The 19000-nt window shown below is 37.8% G+C and overlaps 2 long non-coding RNA genes across 2 annotated transcripts in view; one reads left to right on the top strand and one right to left on the bottom strand.

The window, feature by feature from the left end:
• LOC112135820 (uncharacterized) overlaps window positions 1-19000 on the top strand; it is a 64979-nt gene that overhangs the window by 35615 nt on the left and 10364 nt on the right. The gene's annotated exons all lie outside the window — the stretch shown is intronic.
• Window positions 335-18064, bottom strand: LOC112135845 (uncharacterized). Its single transcript, XR_002917082.1, has 2 exons — window positions 17886-18064; window positions 335-560 (listed from the first exon to the last, which is right to left on the bottom strand). It is a non-coding gene; the product is annotated as an uncharacterized LOC112135845 (long non-coding RNA).

Raw genomic sequence — 19000 nt, 5'->3', positions numbered from 1 at the left:
TATAAGCTACTTTCAAAGAGATTTTCTTTAATAAGATTTTAACCATTGGATAAGGCATCTTATTTATCTTCAAACTCTTAAGTGACTTGCCCGGTGATCACCACATGAACACAATAATAATTGTGTGTTTTCCTATGAGGATATAAGCTTTATGAGGGCAAAATTTTATCCTTATTTCATTGTTCTAAGGTTGTTAACAAACCTTAGAACACTGTAACAAAATGGGGATGTTTAACAGGTTTTTAAATAATGATACTAATAGATGGCATTTTTAATATGCCAAACAGGTATTATCCCTTAAGTGAGTTATTGCATTAAATCCTCACAATAAACCTATAAGACACTGTGAACACTTTCATTTTATTGAGGTTTAGAGAGATTACAGAATTTCTTCAAGGTTGCACAGCTTGAAAATGGTGTGGCCAGGATTCCACCCAGGTCTGTCTGACTTCAGAATTGAGACTCTACTACTTTGATCTCCAAACTCAAAAAATATTTGGTGGCCAAATAAATGAGTAAACTTCTATTTGCAGAAATCTGTAATTAATTCATCACTTTTCCTAGAAAAGAAAAGGATTTCTGAGTTCACAAACATTTCCCTTAGAGAAAGAACAAGTACAAGTGCCTATGAGATTTATTTTACTCTATTTCAAAGATGCACCATTGTTTTATATACCAATTATGTGTTGGTTATAATTATAGATATCATGTATGTATCAATATATGTAGCAACTAAAATTATAGACACTGTTGATTACTAGTAATATCCCAAATTTAGAGACATTATAATATGTCCCTTAGCATGGGTAATAAGTGTAATGTGTGAATTTATAGGTTTTCTGTAATGCAATGTGAATTTTTTTCTGTAAGTTATGAGGCAGTACCATGCAGTGGTTAATTTAAGCACACAGACTATGGAGACAATCAGTGTGCCTGGTTTCAAGTCCCGGTTGGCTACTTATTAGCTTGTAGTCTAGGGAAAATCAGTCAGTTTCTCTGATTTTAGATACTTCATCTATTAAATGGGGATGACAATAATATCTTCCTCTGGATCATTCAAGATATACTTCATTAGACCTGGTGAAGCATTTTTAGTTTAATTTCTAGAGCCTTTTGCAAAATGTGGATCGGATCCATTGCTTAAAATACCTATCAGCTGTCAGAGGACATATTTCTGCTTGTATTTTGTTTTCAAGATTGTCTTCTAGTTCAAAGATTTTTAACTGTTGTCAAGAAGTCATCTTCAGTCCTATGATGCCCTAAAAACAGCCATCCTATCAGGTTATTGACCTTCACTGAGCTTATGGTAAGTTCGAACATGATGTTAATGAGACACATTTTCATCCACTCACTTCCCACTATAAGCTAGTTAATTTTGCATAAAGAAAACCTCCCATCCATAACTATAGCCTATAGTTCTCATTCCTTCCATCTAGGCAGGTTCTTGCTCCATATCTCTTTGCAATTGGAAGATATATATTCACTAATATTTTCTTGCTGTCTTGCTCTCTCTTCTTCCACCTCATCAGTTAGTCTTTGCACAAATAAGCCTCTTAGCTCTATTCACAGAGCAAATGAACAGAATTCATCTTTGTTAGATGAGGTCCATGGCCCAGTGGATCTATTTGGAATATGCCAGAGTATTTGTTAACTAGGGTGAGTTATAATGTGTTTTGGAGATGAAAAAAATGATGTCTTTTGCTCTCCTAGGAAATGCTTTCTAAAGTTAAGTTTAGGAACTATAAGATGTGGGTTTTGTATGATTTTGTTGTTTGCAATTCTGATGGCTAAGAAAGAATAAAGATGTTAACAAAGGTTAACTTTGGACAGAGGATGTAAGAATAACCATTGTCTTTTTTGTACTCTTCTACATTTGAAACATTCTCCCTGGGAAAAGAATTCTAAATTCCTCCATCTGCTTGAAAAGGTCAGAAACCTCTTTCCAAAACACTTTTTTATCCTCTTAATGCAATAGTCTCAACCCTGGCCACTCGTTAGAATCACCTGAAAACATGTTTTTAAAATCTCATGCCTGGAAGGATATGAACAGACACTTCTCAAAAGAAGACATTTATTCAGCCAACAGACACACGAAAAAATGCTCATCATCACTGGCCATCAGAGAAATGCAAATCAAAACCACAATGAGATACCATCTCACACCAGTTAGAATGGCGATCATTAAAAAGTCAGGAAACAACAGGTGCTGGAAAGGATGTGGAGAAATAAGAACACTTTTACACTGTTGGTGGGAGTATAAACTAGTTCAACCATTGTGGAAGACAGTGTGGCGATTCCTCAAGGATCTAGAACTAGAAATACCATTTGACCCAGCCATCCCATTACTGGGTATATATCCAAAGGATTATAAATCATGCTACTATAAAGACACATGCAAACGTATGTTCATTGCGGCACTATTCACAATAGCAAAGAGTTGGAACCAACCCAAATGTCCATCAATGATAGACTGGATTAAGAAAATATAGCACATATACATCATGGAATACTATGCAGCCATAAAAAAGGATGAGTTCATGTCCTTTGTAGGGACATGGATGAAGCTGGAAACCATCATTCTGAGCAAACTGTCACAAGGACAGAAAACCAAACACCACATGTTCTCACTCAGAGGTAGGAATTGAACAATGAGAACACCTGGACACAGAGTGGGGAACATCACACACCAGGGCCTGTCATGGGGTGGGGGAGGGGGGAGGGATAGCAATAGGAGAAATACCTAATGTAAATGACGAGTTAATGGGTGCAGCACACCAACATGGCACATGTATACATGTACCCTAGAACTTAAAGTATAATTTAAAAAAAAAATCTCATGCCTGGAACCAAACACAAAGATTCAAATTTAATGTTCTTAGGTGAGATTTGAGCATTATTATTGTTTAAAAATGCCCCCCAATGATTTTGATTTGCAGAATCCAATGAAATCCAATGAACTAATGAGTTGCCTTATCTAATTATCTCTCTGATGTCTTAGTAAGTTCCTTGAGAAATGAACTAATGGTAATATTTCATTTTATTCCTTATGGAACGGTCAACTAATATTTGTTGTTCGAATGAGGCTAAGAAGAAAAATAGAAGACATGATTTAGACTTTACAATACAATGCATGCCATTGTAATCCATCAGAGACATGATTGTATTTTTTTTTATTATATCTCAGTGCCAATAATTTATTTTATTATTAGCCTGGAGCTAAATTTTAATGCCTATCTCTGTTACAGAAACTAGAAATTTTACATCCCTGACTGGAATAATAATATAACATGCTCCAGGTCCCTCATCAATCTGTTCAATGAATAGATGATTGGCCATATGCCAAGGGAATCTGCTGCCCTCTGGAGGGTATTGTGCTGTTAGAGATGAAAACACCATTTCCCAGTGGATGTTCCAAGGCACATGGGAAATTATAAAACAAAACCAATGCAACAAAAGAAAAAGGTGTCATGGTCATTTGGAAAATTCATAGCATTTGAAAAATGCCACACACTCTATCTCTCTGTAGGGAAGTCACACTGCAAATTAGCAAAACAGAGACTGAGAAGTTCTATAATAAAGATATTTGTTTCCCAAACTAATTGGCCCACCTCCCATCCCACATACACACCTAATTTCTGTTAATATTTGGGAAACTAATATTCTACAAATAATATTTTGTATTAATAATCTACAAATTAATTGAATTAGGTATTTGGAGAAATTGAAGGAGAATAACTTAATGAAGGATTTCTTAAATCAACTACCAAAAAGGAAATATTGATGAAATGAATACATTAAAATGCAAAGATTCTGCATCCCATGCCATGACATATTAACTGGAGGGATGCAATCCGATGTGGCAGTGTGATGTACCATGCTATTATATTCATGTTTATCTTTCTTCTTAGTGCTTATCCTAATGAAACATTTGAGATATTTATACCATTGCATAACAAATGGGCTTGTCATTTGTGTTTTGCAATAGAAGATGTTGACTTCAAGTACTATCATATTAGGTTAAAGATGTGTGAAGGATAGGTTGGGTGTGGTGGCTCACGCCTATAAATCTCAGCACTTTGGGAGGCTGAGGGGTGGATCACTTGAGCCTAGGAGTTTGAGACCAGCCTGGGCAATATGGCAAAACCCCATCTTTACAAAAAATACAAAAATTAGCTGGGCATTGTGGCTTGTGCCTGTAGTTCCAGCAACTTGGGTGGTTCAGGTGGGAGGATAGCTTGAGCCTGGTGGATAGAGAGGGACAGAAGTTGCAGTGAGCTGAGATTGTGCCATTGCACTCCAGCCTGGGCGATAGATAGAACCAGACCTTGTCTCAAAAAAAAAAAAAAAGATGTATGAAGGACAGCAAGAGGCTAGGCAAGGCATAATGGAGTTCACCCTGAAGTTCAGTTAGTACAGAGTGGAGGGCCCAAGTATCCAACTCGGGCCGGGAAGATGACAAGTTTGGTGGAAATAAAAAATGTGTAGTCAGGAGGCTTGGGTTTCATTCTTTTGTGTCACTAATTTTGTGATCCTGGATAACTACATAAAATCCTCCTCATCTGTAAAAGGAAATCATGCAGAGCTGTCTAACGGTTGAATGAGATACGACATATGAAAATGCTTCATACAGCCTCTGACATCATAGGCACTCAACGAATACAAGTTCAGTGTAAATATGATTTGTGAGCACAGAGATAGCCCCAAACTAGATAGTCAAGAGGCCAACATAGGAGGAAGCAAAAACCACAGGATACATCTAAAGTGACCAACCATCCAGGCCAAGTTTGCCAGGGATGGTCACAGTTTTAGCACATAAAGTCTTGCATTTGGAGAAACCAGGTAGTTTGGTCCTGGGAAAACCAGGATGGTTGGCCATCCTAGCTCAGAACCTACAATAGGAGCGCAAACAACAAGGATTGGACCCCAAGAAAAAAACAAATGGTCAGAACGCAGGAATGGAGTCTGGAAATACTAGGAAGAGTGGTCCTGACACTGACCAATATTTCTCAGACACCAGATAGCAAAACAGGCTCAGCATGTGAGTAGGGATAAACCCATAGGTGGAAGTCAGTATACACACCTGACTTAACTGAGGGAACCTCAGGAGACAGGTAGTGCTATGCAAGACAAATCTTACAAAATTATTATTTTTTTCTTTTTTAAAGATCTGTCACTCAGGCTTGAGTGCAGTGGTGCCATCAAAGCTCACTGCAGCCTAAAACTCCTGGGCTCAAGCGATCCTCCTGCCTCAGCCTCCCAAATAACACAATGGCAGACACATCACTGTGCTGGGCTAATTTTAGAAAATTTTTTGTAGAGATGGGGTCTCACTTTAGTGTTTTCGAGGCTAGTCTCGACTCCTGGCCTCAAGCAATCCTCCTGCCTTGACCTCCAAAAGTATTGGAATTACAGGTGTGAGCACTGTGCCTGGCCCAAAATTAATTTCATAAGTGACTTTGGTGATGAGCTAAAATGAACAATGAGGAAAGGATGGTTTCTTCAATAAATAATGCTAGGACAGTAATTATCCATGATACAAAAGGAACAGAATTTTCTGCCTCACACAATACAGAAAAGTTTATAATTTAGAAACCTAAATAAGGAAAAAAAAACTTTAAACATTTTAAGAGAAAATAAAGGAGAAAAGCTTAATAAAGATTTTAAGGCCAGGTGCAGTGTCTCAAGCCAGTAATCTCAGCACTTTGGGAGGCCGAAGCAGGCAGATCACTTGAGGTCAGGAGTTCGAGACCAACCTGGCCAACATTGTGAAACACCATCTCTACTAAAAATACAAAAATTAGCTGGGCATCATGATAGACGCCTGTAATCCCAGCTACTCAGGAGGCTGAGGTAGGAGAATCATTTGAACCCCAAAGGCAGAGGTTGCAGTGAGCCAAGATCATGCCACTGCACTCCAGCCTGGGCGACAGAGCGAGATACCGCCTCAAAAAAAAAAAAAAAAAAAAAAAAAAAAAAAGATTTTAAAATAAGCAATAAAAAGGGAAAGATTCATAAAGTTGATTATTTATTTTTTATTTTTATTTATTTATTTTTTTGAGACGAAGTCTTGCTCTGTCGCCCAGGCTGGAGTGCAGTGGCGCGATCTCGGTTCACTGCAGCCTCTGCCTCCCAGGTTCCAGTGATCCTCCTGCCTCAGCCTCCTGGGTAGCTGGGATTACAGGCACACATCGCCATGCCCGGCTAATTTTTGTACTTTTAGTAGAGACAGGTTTCACCAGATTGGCCAGGCTGGTCTCAAACTCCTGACCTCGGGTGATCCACCCGCCTCGGCCTCCCAAATTGCTGGGATTACAGGCATGAGCCACTGCGCCCAGCCAAAGTCGATTGCTTTAAAATGAAAAGATTCCATGAACACAGTGAACAGCCAAGCCATAAACTGACAAACAATATTTGCAATATATCAAGCCTACAAAGTACTTATATCAGCAAGTACTTTTAAGGAAAATGCCAGCAATCCAGTAGGCATAGAATAGGAATAGGCAATTCACGGAAGAAACTTCAGTAGTAAAAATCTATTTTTTAAAAAGCTCAGCCGGGCGCGGTGGCTCACGCCTGTAATCCCAGCACTTTGGGAGGCTGAGGCAGGTGGATCACGAGGTCAGGAGGTCGAGACCATCCTGGCTAACACGGTGAAACCCCGTCTCTACTAAAAATATAAAAAATTAGCTGGGCGTGGTGGCAGGCGTCTGTAGTCCCAGCTACTGGGGAGGCTGAGGCAGGAGAATGGCGTGAGCCCGGGAGGCGGAGTTTGCAGTGAGCCGAGTTCGCGCCACTGCATTCCAGCCTGGGCGACAGAGCGAGACTCTGTCTCAAAATAAATGAATAAATAAATAAATATAAATAAATAAATAAAAAGCTCAGTTTTACTACTTATCAGAGAAATGCAAATTGAAATCACAATGAGATAAGATTTTACATCAAGCAGATTGTCAGAAATTAAAAAGCCTGGCAGTACCAAGTGCTGGCGAGAATATGAAGCCACAGAAGTTTTCTTACACTTCTACTGAGGGTGTAAATTGGTACAACCATCTTGGAGAGCAAATGCTCAATAGCTATAGATGTTTTGAAAGTATACACTTGTGCAATATCTCCTCGTTGTGCAGCCTAGAGAAACTTGCAAATGTGTGCACAGTGAGTCATATATAAGAGTGTTCACTGTAGCATGGTTTATAAGAGCAAGAGACTGAAAACACTCTGAATGTCCATCAGCTGTAAATTAAATAAATTGTTGTATAATTCATTCAATGGAATGCTAACATACAGCAGTTACAGTAAATGACTAAAGTTAGATGACCAATTTCACGAAATCTCCAAAGCATAATATTAAACTAGAAAAAGTAAGTTGCAGAAATATTTGTACCATATGGTATCCCTTATATCAGCTGTAAAATATGTGCAATATTATAAATTTTACGTGTACACAAGTATGTAAGAAAAATACAAAAACAGTCACAGAGATAATAAACCAAATATTGATTACTTCTAAAGAGAAAAAGATGGACATGAAATCAGAAATAGTTAATAAGGCATCAAATGTGTCTAGTACATTTTATGTTTAAAATATCTGATGTAAGTAAAGCAAAATGTTAAGATTTGACAGAGTTGGGTGGTAGATACATAACTTATTTCATTCTCTAGAACTTTCTGTAGGCGTTAAGCATTTTATTTTGAAAAAATAAAAACAATGTTATTAACATTTAAATTCAGATTATTTCAGAATTACTCTAAAATATTTTTAAAAGCAAAACTGTGCTTTCTGGAGTTGGCAACTTAACAAAGCCAAGTTTAACAGTCTGTTCAAAGAAAGTTAAAGTATGCCTTGTCCTGACACATATTTCACTGCCACTTAACCAACACTAGATGTCACTTTACTTCATGCATTTAATTTGAGAGTTTCTGGTTGAAATTAGATAAACTTGGGTGTGTTTTATCATTTTCGTTCTCCAGTAGATACAGAGAATTATGAAAAATGAAAATGTCCTGTGCTATATATCCATCCAGGAAGACAAAGGACACGTGTATTTGGGTTTTTCCTTTTATCCTTGGCACCTACTGCGTATAATAGGGTTGCAAAAGTATTGTTAACCAAATAAACAAAGGATACAAGAGACTTTCGCAGAAGAAATGTTTAATATCCCCAATATGTATATAATTACATTTGGAACAGTTTTTCCTTCAAACAGCAGCGAGCTGTTGAAAGTAGACCTTCCAGGGATTTGCAAGGGAAAGGTTACAACTCTAATTTCAAAGCCCAGCTTGTGGTCAGTGGAGAGAAGACACCATTTCAGATCTTTCAACCCAAAATTGTATCTCAGTTCATTGGAGCATTAGATCTCCAATAAGCACTGTCAAATAAGAACTCCTTAAATCAATAATTGAAACTTTTTAGAAGGAGAGGGACCTTTGATAATCATGAAAATCATGAACTCTCTGGAAATTTTCATCTAAACATGTAAAAATCAGCCGGGCGCAGTGCCTCACACCTGTAATCCCAGCACTTTGGGGGCCACGGTTGGCGGATCGCTTGAGGACAGGAGTTTGAGACCAGACAGGCCAACACAGTGAAACCTTGTCGTTACCAAAAAAATACAAAAATTAGCTGGGCTTGGTGGCACATGCTTGTAGTCCCATCTACAAGCTAAGGCAGGAGGCTAAGGCAGGAAAATCGCTTGAACCTGGGAGGTGGAGGTTGCAGTGAGCCGAGATCACACCACTGTACCCCAGCCTGGGTGACAGAGTGAGACCCTGCCTCAAAAAAATTTTTAAGAAAACATATGAAAACATGTACAATTGTTACATGCAATTTTTTCAGATTTGCAGACCTCCTAAAAGCTCATGCATGAACTCCAGATCAGGACCCCTTGACCAGAATGGATAAAAGCACTTGCCCAGGTTCCTTTCCCAAGCTTTCTTAAATTCTGCCAATAACTAGAATTTCAACTGAGGCTGGCACATATCATGTGAACTAAACAACGTGACCACGCAAATGAATGGAATAGAAACTAACCCTGTAAATTCAGGTAATTAACCAAACGTGGGCAATGTCTACTTTGGAAATATTTGGCTTACGGATAACAATCAAAGTGTTTATATATACATTTTTCTAAGAATAATTGAGAAAAGAAAAAAGTAATAGATTTGTTAGATTTATTTGCTAAAATATTTATTTGGAAGCTTGTTTTTCCTTGGGGAGCAAACCAAATCCTAGGAGTTGCTCCACATAATAATATTTTCTAGTGCCTGAATAATTGTCCAACTGTTTTCATTTTACACCTTCTAACCGGAAAGAACTAGTTTATAATTTTGTTACTTTCTTGCAACATAAATATTACGGAATAGCCCAAACTAGGTGAAATTATTTCATTGTATATATACAAATTAATGAAATTTCACTACATTGTGTAGATACTCTAAATCAAATAAGCTTGAACTCCAGAGTCTTTCCCTCTAAATCAAATAGCTTGAAACTCCTTTATCTTCTTTGTTCCAGAGTCTTTTCTTATTAAAAAGACTTCTTAGGCTGGGCTTGATGGCTCACACCTGTAATCCCAGCACTTTTGGAGGCCAAGGCGGGAGGATCTGTTGAGCCCAGGAGTTTGAGACCAGCCTGGGCAACATAGTGAGACCCTGCCTCTACAAAAAGTTTCAGAAAATTAGCCAGGTGTGGTGGCACTGCGTATGGTCCCATCTACTTGGGAGGCTGAGGTGGGAGGATTGCTTGAGCCTGGGAGGTTGAGGCTGCAGTGAGCCATGATTGCACCACTGTACTCCAGCCTGGGCAACAGAGTCAGACTGTCTCAAAAGAAAAAAAAGACCTCTTTCCAGGGACACTCTGTTCTGTTAGCCACATATCAAGTTTTCAAAAACAGGTGTTGAATGACAAAGAGGGTTCTTCTTCTTCCTTTTTTTTTTTTTTTTTAATGAAACCGAGTTTCATTCTGTTGCCCAGAATAGAGGGTAGTGGTGTGATCGTGGCTTACTGCAGCCTTGACCTCCTGGGCTCAAGCGATCCTGTTACTTCAGGCTCTGAAGTAGGAAGGACTGTAGGAAGGTGTCACCATGCTCAGCTAATTTTTTTTTTTTTTTTTTTTTTTTGGGACAGAGTCTCACTCTGTTGCCCAAGCTGGAATACAGTGGCATGATCTCGGCTCACTGCAACTTCCGCCTCCTGGGTTCAAGCAATTCTCCTGCCTCAGCCTCTCGAATAGCTGGGACTACAGATGCCACCACCACACCCAGCTAATTTTTGTGTTTTTAGTAGAGATGGGGTTTCACCATGTTGGCCAGGCTGGTCTCGAACCCCTGACCTCAGGTGATTCACCTGCCTTGGCCTCCAAAAGTGCTGGGATTACAGGCATGAGCCACCGCGCCCAGCTGCTCAGCCAATTTTAAAAATTTTTTGTATTGATGTTGTCTTGCTATGCTGCCAAGGCTGTTCTCAAACTCCTGGGTTTAAGCAATCCTCCTGCCTCAGTCCCCCAAAGTGTTGGGATTACAAGTGTGAGCCACCATACCTGGCCAGCATTCTTCTTTATCATGATCACCCTGTTACTGAAAGTACATTATAGGCTATAGTTACAATAGATAAATTGGGCCAATTTTTAAGAAGTATCATTTTACTCACTGGAGATTATGTTAATGCCATGAGAATGGTAAAACCAGGGTTTGTTTTTCTTCTGTTATGCAACTTTGCTATACGTACTAAGCATATAAAGTAAAACAGTAGTATATTAGAGTCCTGATTTGGTGCAGTGATCATTTATAGGCTTAGCTGGTCATAGCACCCATTGTGAAATTACATGCAGAAAATGGATCCTGTTTTAAGAGAACAGAATCTAACTTGGATTCTAATTCTTCAACCACCAAAAAATTCCACACCTCTTTCTAGGAGATACAGAAAAACACATGCCCTTTATCGGAATCATAAAGAGCTCTACATTCAGAGTTCTGTTTCCTTAAGGCAAAGAGCCTGAATGCTAACCCTTCTTTGTAATTGAGAAAAACCATAGGATGTTCTCTTAAAGAAAATTATCATTATATATATATATTTTTTTCTCCAGAGTTAAAATGTTGATACTGATAATTTTCTTTAAGAAAATATCTTAGGGATATTGTCAATTACAAACAAAGGAGGGTCAGTACTCAGGTATTTTAACTCTGGAGAAAAGTTTATATTTTTACAACTAAATACTTTACCATTTATCCAATAAAATCTGTAAATTTTCAGTTATTGATTTAACTATTTCTCTCTGACTTTAGAACTTGATATCATTTGACTGTTATCACAAGTACTTGATTTAATGACCATGTTTTTCTCTAGACGATATCATCCTACACGAGTCATGGTAGGCTTAGTCAATAGACTTGTATTTCTTTTTTTTTTTTTGAGACGGAGTCTCACTCTGTCGCCAGGCTGGAGTTCAGTGGCACGATCTTGCCTCACTGCCACCTCCGTCTCCCAGGTTCAAGCAATTCTCTGCCTCAGCCTCCCAAGTAGCTGGAACTACAGGCACGTGCCACCACACCCAGCTAATTTTTGTATTTTTAGTAGAGATGGTATTTCACCATATTGGCCAGGATGGTCTCGATCTCTTGAACTCGTGATTTGCCCACCTCGGCCTCCCAAAGTGCTGGGATTACAGACATGAGCCACTGCTCCCAACCTTGTATTCCTATTTCTATAGCCATGATTGTATAATCTTATTTGATCATTCCATCAATTTATGGTTCTGTAGTAAAATATTTTGTTTGCATATGTTCATATCACGTACCAAACGTAAGTGTTCATTTTACCATAATTTCTTGACACTTTAAAAATTGTTAGCATTTTCTAAAGTTTAGAATTATTCAGCTTGGGGGGAAGTTCAGTGAGGACTGCTGGTGGTGGATAGCATGAGACCTGGGTAATACTGAAAACAGCTCTGTGTCTAAGCTGCTCCTTGGATCAACAGACTTTCTTTCTGGGCCAAATTTTATCTCCTTTTCATTGACAGGTGAACATCTCAAGATCTTGTAGCCTTTTCTCCTTCTTAGAAAACACAATAGAAATAAATTGGTGAATCCAAAGCAGTATAATTTTAGCAAACAGAAAAGATATTACACTCCTTCTGGAGTATAATGGCATGATCATAGTTCACTGTAGCCTCAGGGCTCGAGTGATCCTCCCACCTCAGCCTCCTGAGTAGCTGGAACTATGGGTTTGTGCCACCACGCCTGACTAATTTTTGTTATCTTTAGTAGAGATGAGGTCTCAGTATGTCACCCAGGCTGGTCTCCAACTCCTGAGCTTAAGCGATCCTCCCTCTTCTGTCTCCCAAAGTGCTGGGATTACAGGTGTGAGCCATCACACCAAGCCCCTTATTCATTTTAAACCTTCCTGTATGCCTTTGGAGAATGTCTTTCTTGACCCTTTTTAGCATATCCAAACCTTATCATAGTCGCCATCAGCTTTTTTTTCTTTTTCTGGGTCTCCCAGTCTCTAGCATGTTTTATTGCCTTATAGTAGTCTCTCATTGCTTTATGTGCAAATTATTATGTGCCAGATCAGATTGTATGCCTCTTGAGAACAATCTTGTGCTTTATTTACCAAGCTTGGTAAATGCTGAATATATAATCTACTTTCCTTGCATTTAATTATCACTAAAGAGTTGATTCCCAATTTACTTTTTCCCCTACCATTTATGCATTTTGTTGGGAAATGTTTACTTATGTGCTGGGAAACATAAATAAAGCCCAAGATTGTTCTCAAGAGGCTTACAATCTGAAACAAATTCATAAACTTTCTTAAAACATTATGAAATTTTTTTTTTTTGCTTTTTTCTTTTTCTTTTTTCTTTTTTTTTTTTTTTTAGCTCATCAGCTTTCTTTAGTGTTAGTGTATTTTATGTGTGGTGCAAGACAATTCTTCTTCTTCCAGTGTGGCCCAGGAAAGCCAAAAGATTGGACACCCCTGCTTTAGACTATTAATAAGCAGTTCTTATTTCTAAAGAAGTTTTGGGTCATATTCTTCTCTCCTTTTTTTGGCCTGATCTACTGTAGGTGAACATTTGTAGATTAGCTGGTTCCCCTTCATTCCTTCTCTTCTGAAATGTGTGGTAAAGTAAAAATGCCTAAGGCAATAATTTGTGGATAAAAGCAGCTGCACATGAAAAATAATTGATGTGGTTTAAAAATTACTCCAAGGTGGAAAATAAAATGCCTTTTCAACCTACACTCTAGAAAGAGTACTAAAGCTAATTCTTTATAAATCATGGAATGGAAGCAACAAAAGACACATTTTTGGGTAGTTAATCAATTTTAAGTAAGGAGAGTTTTTAAATTTTGTATAAAAAATTAGAAAATGTTCAGTTCCCTAAAAGGACACAGCTGAAGATGAAGAAAGTCTTAACTACACCCTTAGCAATGTGAGTTTAATGTTTTCTATAATTATAAATATGAAAGCTGATCACTTTGGTTTCTTTATAAGTTAATCATTTTAAACATCACACACCAGGGCCTGTTGGGGGATTGGGGGCAAGGGGAGGGAGAGCATTAGGACGAATAACCTAATGCATGTGGGGCTTAAAACCTAGATGACAGGTTGATAGGTGCAGCAGACCACCATGGCACATACAAACCTATGTAACAAACCTGCACGTTCCGCACACGTATCGCAGAACTTAAAGTAAAATTTAAAAATAATAATAATAAGTTAATCTTTTTTAAAAAAAAAATGCCTTTGTAGTTTTAGTTTTTTCTATTATGTCTCTGCAACTTTCCTGGGAGTGACCCAAATGCAAACATTCTCTGCTTATGGTACTTCCCAAGGTGCTGTTGTCACTGTAGTGCTGCCCCAATGCCACCTACACCTGGCCTGCCTGTGTGTTTACAATGCTAAACATTGGGATGGGACTAGAAGGTTCAACAAGATACATCAACGTGACGCAGATACCATTTGATTGTTTTTTCTTCTTATGTAGATCTATATAGAGCCATCCTTTCTAAACTTATAAAAGTGCTTTTGTTTTAGTCACTTATTTCTTCATCTGAAATTCTTTGCTCTAGAACAGGGATCCCCAACTCCTGGTCCGTGGCCTGTTAGGAACCAGCCTGCACAGCAGGAGGTGAGTGGCTGGCCAGCATTACCACAAGAGCTCCGCCTTCTGTCAGATTAGTGGCAGCAATAGATTCTCATAGGAATTCAAACCCTATTGTGAACTGCACATGCGAGGGAGCTAGGCTGCAGGCTCTCTATGAGAATCTAATGCCTGATGATCTGAGGTGGAACATGTTACTACTGCATGATCTTGTTTAGTACAATAATAATGACCAGGAGCTCTGGCATCTAATTTTTCAAATCCTGGCTCTGCCTCTGTCTTAGAAGCAGAGGTTCTTGTTCCTGCTGCTAAAACAAAAGACCTTACACTAGGTAATTTATAAACAACAGAAATTTATTCCTCATAGTTCTGGAGGCTGAAAAGTCCACCATCAAGGCAGCTGCAGATTAGATGTCTGGTGAGGGTCCCCTCTCTGCTTCAAAAATCACACCTTCTCAAGGAATCCTCCCATGGCAGAAGGGTGTGAACAGGGCAAACAGGCTTTCTCCAGCACTAAGTGCACTAATCCCATTCATGAGGTGACTCATGAGGTGACCTTCCACCTCCTAATACCATCACCTTGGGGGTTAGGTTTCAACACATGAATTTTGGAGGAACACAAACATTCAGACTATAGCAGCCTCTTCTTAGGAGATCTTGTGCAATTTCTTGAATGGATTATACAGAAACATCCCTGCTCTGTTAGTGTTCCTGGGGTAAGGGTAGGAGAGGGTCATGGGTTGGGATAGGAGGAAAGCTGATTGAGAAAGGGAATGAAAGAGGCAGGAGGCTATAAAAGTATCTAAAATTGTTTCCTCCTAACCTCATTCAACATTTTCTCTTACTTTCTTGATGTTTTCTGTTTGCTTAATGATGAAATCTGTTCGATTCCTGTCAGCTTTTTCTTAGTCATATGAGAACTTTCTCGAACTAATGGGGTTGCATGAGAACTGACTTCCAGGCCCACCCATGCTGTTACAGTGAGATCACTTTTTGTAGGACTAGTTCTCGTTCTGCTTGCCATCTTTCCTGATGTGTCACCAATGTTGTCTGTGAACCACACCCACAAAAACAACTCAGAAACAGATTTTCTTGAACCACATGTGACGTTAGCAAAGTGTGGTATTTTTCAGTAGGCCACATAGCTATCTAACTGATCACTCTTCCTTCATTGTGGACAAATATGTATTGAGAACTTACCCTGTGCCTGGCACCAGTGATAGAAAGACAAATGTCCCTGGCTACTTCGTATTAGCAGCAAGCCTAGTATGCCTTATACACTGCCAGGGTAGATGGTTTTTTTTTTTTTAAGTTAAGTTGCTTTCCAACTCTTGACTGTGCATAACTTTTTCTTATAACCTGTGGTCTCTATTTTTGCCTTCTGTTTAGCTCTTTCACTAGCATCATTACTTGCAAATACGCCAGAGCATCTCAACTTTATTCTACCAGGATCATGATTGATTTATATTCCTCTTTTGGCTCCATGCAGTGCTTTTTTCTGCTAATGCAAGCTATTTACATGCACTTACTCTGCACTTTTCACACATTATTCCCCTTGTGATATTACCCCCTGTGAGGTCTAGACCTGTGCTATCCAGTACTGAATGAATAAGATATTCCACAAATACATATACTATATATAGGTGTCTATCTATCTATCTATCTGTCTATCTATCTATCTAAAGTCTCTCCATATTACCTATAATGTATATTATATATATGTAACTTAAAACTCTAGATATGCAGCTAAAAAATGAACTGGCTATAGTCTTTGCCCTTTTTAGTATTTAACTAAAGACCTGCCTTTCTAAAGAAAGCTTCTGGTTTCAAACGGATAAAACTAATTTTTGATGTTGCTTGTACATGGGATGGGAGTTTAAAAAGTTATAATATAATTGGTAATCTTGTGTCACTGTAAGTTTGGCATATATCATTTCTTAGTGAGAAAGCAGAAGCTATGCTATGAAATCCTCTCCCTCTCTGCTTTGAAGAAATTTTTATGGCAGATACTAAACTACAATGCAGCTTAAACTTGGAACTAAGCCAGACAACTAGGATTCATGGGCATATCAGCATCACTATGATGGTGATGATCATGATGATCATTACTACCTTACCATTATCATCTCATCACAAGTATTATTATTACTACTAATGAGAGTTGTAATTATATTACTTTTATGTTGATTCTTTCTCCAAAATGAATTCCTCCCCTCACTTCCCATTTTTTTACCTCGTCCTAATTGTGTTTATAGAAACGGAAGTGACAATTTACTTAATTACATAATACTAAATGAAAGAATATTGTATCAACACTGATTTGGCATGGAATGAGGTTGCCTATTAAAGCTGTATTATCATAACATATCTCCCAGACATGATATTTTTTCTGCTTGCAGCCAAAAGTAGAAATTTTTCTGAAACACATTTAGAGTTGTTTCTGGAGTTAGGCATTAGTAGATGATCACTAATGGCTTGAGAGACCCCACAGTCCTAATTAGACAGAAAAGTGAAATGCAGAGGCAGGGCTACCACAGTCAGCCTTGAAGATTGCGTGCTGCAGAATCCCAGGGCATGCTACTCACACAGTGATGTGAATGGCATTCCCAACATTGTGCAGCAGAGCAACCTGCACATTTGGAAGTACTGAGAATATTGTAGGAAAAAATAAAGAACATTTCTTGAAAGCATTTGGTAGATCCATGGTCATCTCATTGTCTTTGAAGGTAAATTTTATTTTTAAATTTAATTCTTTCTAGAAGCCATGAATATTAAGAAGTATAATAATTTGAATGAAAAGAGAAAAAAGTTCTTGGTAGGAGATTCTACAATCAATATTCAATTTCACAAAAGTACACCATTAGAAATGAGAAAAGCAAATGTAAAACTTGGACTTAGAGTGTGTAAAGGGCAAATCAACTAGTAGAGAAGGTAAACAGGGAAAAGATTTAAGAAAAGAAATGACTCTAGCAATAGTGCAGATTACATAGCTTGAATTCTCTTGGTACAAAACGTCTAGTGCCAGCTAAAAAACAAACATTTTAAAGCATATTGTTTGCCTCACAAAGATAATAAAGGAAATCACCAGTCCTCCAATATTGTGACTATTCAAAATGTACTGCATATTCTAGCCAGTGTAATTAGAAAAGAAAAACAAATAAAAATTGTAAAGATTGGAAAGAAGACATAAACGGTCCCTAAATGTACACGATATGGTTTTTTATATGGAAACATGGAGTTAGGCATAAGAGACTACAAATTATTAGAATTAGGAATTTAGTAAGGTTGCTGGATATAAGATCAATATACAAAAATCAATGACATCCCCATACAGCAAAGATTAACAAATATTACTTTTAAAAATATATCATATATAAAAATAATCAAAAATATGTATAGGAATAAATCTAATAAATGATTGGCAAGATTTTTATGAAGAAAATTAGGCAACTTTGTTGAAATGTCTTTAAGAGGACCTAAATACATGCAGAATATACCATGTTCATAAAAATGTAAACTAAATTCCCTAAAGATGTAAATACTCCTTAAATTAACTATAAATGTAATACAATTCCAATTCAACCCAGCCCGACGGATCTGAGTAGTGGAATAGAATTGAGTTGCTGGTATTTGAGGTGAATCTGGAATTCTTTTGAGAGCCTAGTATAATTAACGGTGCCTCTGATAGAAAAAATATTCCCTGTAAATTTTGTTATCAAAAGGATGAATACTCAGATATATGTTGCAAATAGAAAATCTATCTTATTTACCAAGAACTTGAATATTTACCTCAACATAAGAAACTAAGGATATGATGATTTCTTGGCGAAGGAATTGCTGTGTCAGTTGCAAGATGGCATTTTTCATCCATGACTCAGAAAAGAAGTCTGGAATACCTGCCCAGTGCCTAATATGGATATAGACTCTAGGCTTCCAGACCCAGAGAGGAGAATGTTTTAGCAAGTGCATACTGCCACACATGAGAGCATCCAAAGCATCCAAAGTTATCTGAACTACTATACCTCACCCAGAGGCTACCTGTTAAACTATAACAGGCATGCCACCTGTTCCTTCAGAGGCCAATAAGTGATCTTTGAACAGGGTTGGAGTTAAAAAGTAAACCTATCCTTCACGTTTCTGCATTGTTAAAACTAAAGTACTTATAACAACGGACTTGATATGACTCTGCGGTCAATGTTTGCTTCTAAGATTGGCTCACTGTTTACATTTTAAAGGAAGAACACATTTGTTATGAAAAAGTTTTTCCAAATAGTCTGATTGTTTTGGAAGCAGCTCTTAAAACTGTAACACTATGTAATTGGCCAAACTTTCTGTACTACAGTTACCCTTCCAACTCTATAACCATGAGTTTTTGGTATTTTTCAGTGAAAAGAGAGCCAGTTCAAAACATAAGATTTTATAGATGTCTTTTAAAAGAGCTATACTATCACTTCTGTGTTAGAAAACAAGAATTCCAAAGAACGCCAATAAAGATTAAAATCTTCATCAACAAGTGTTTATTTTCTCGATAGGCGTGAAAGCATTATATAAAATATGGAAAAAATCTCAGACTAGTGATGTATTTGGTGTGTCCTTTCAACAATTTCTTCTGTGTTTCTGGCTCACCCTCTTACCCTGCTTTTCCTCTCTTACATCCTCTTCATTGTGGAAAGAGATAATAGATACAAACCAAAAACTTGAGGGAAAGCATGCATGGCAGTCTGTTTCCTACAATATACACTAAAAGTGTAATTAGTTTCCTATTTACTTTTCTCTTCTGTTGTTTACTAGTTGCTAACAGTGACTATCATTTGAAAAGGGTGAAAATAGTAAAGCTATAGATGATCTGAACAGATCAGTCAATTTGACCTAGTGGACATTTATCAAATACTTCAATAACAGCT

The sequence above is a fragment of the Pongo abelii genome, chromosome 10 (genome assembly GCF_028885655.2).
Source record: "Pongo abelii isolate AG06213 chromosome 10, NHGRI_mPonAbe1-v2.0_pri, whole genome shotgun sequence".
NCBI classification, from domain to species: Eukaryota; Metazoa; Chordata; class Mammalia; order Primates; family Hominidae; genus Pongo; species Pongo abelii.
This window is presented reverse-complemented; position numbering and strand designations above follow the sequence as displayed.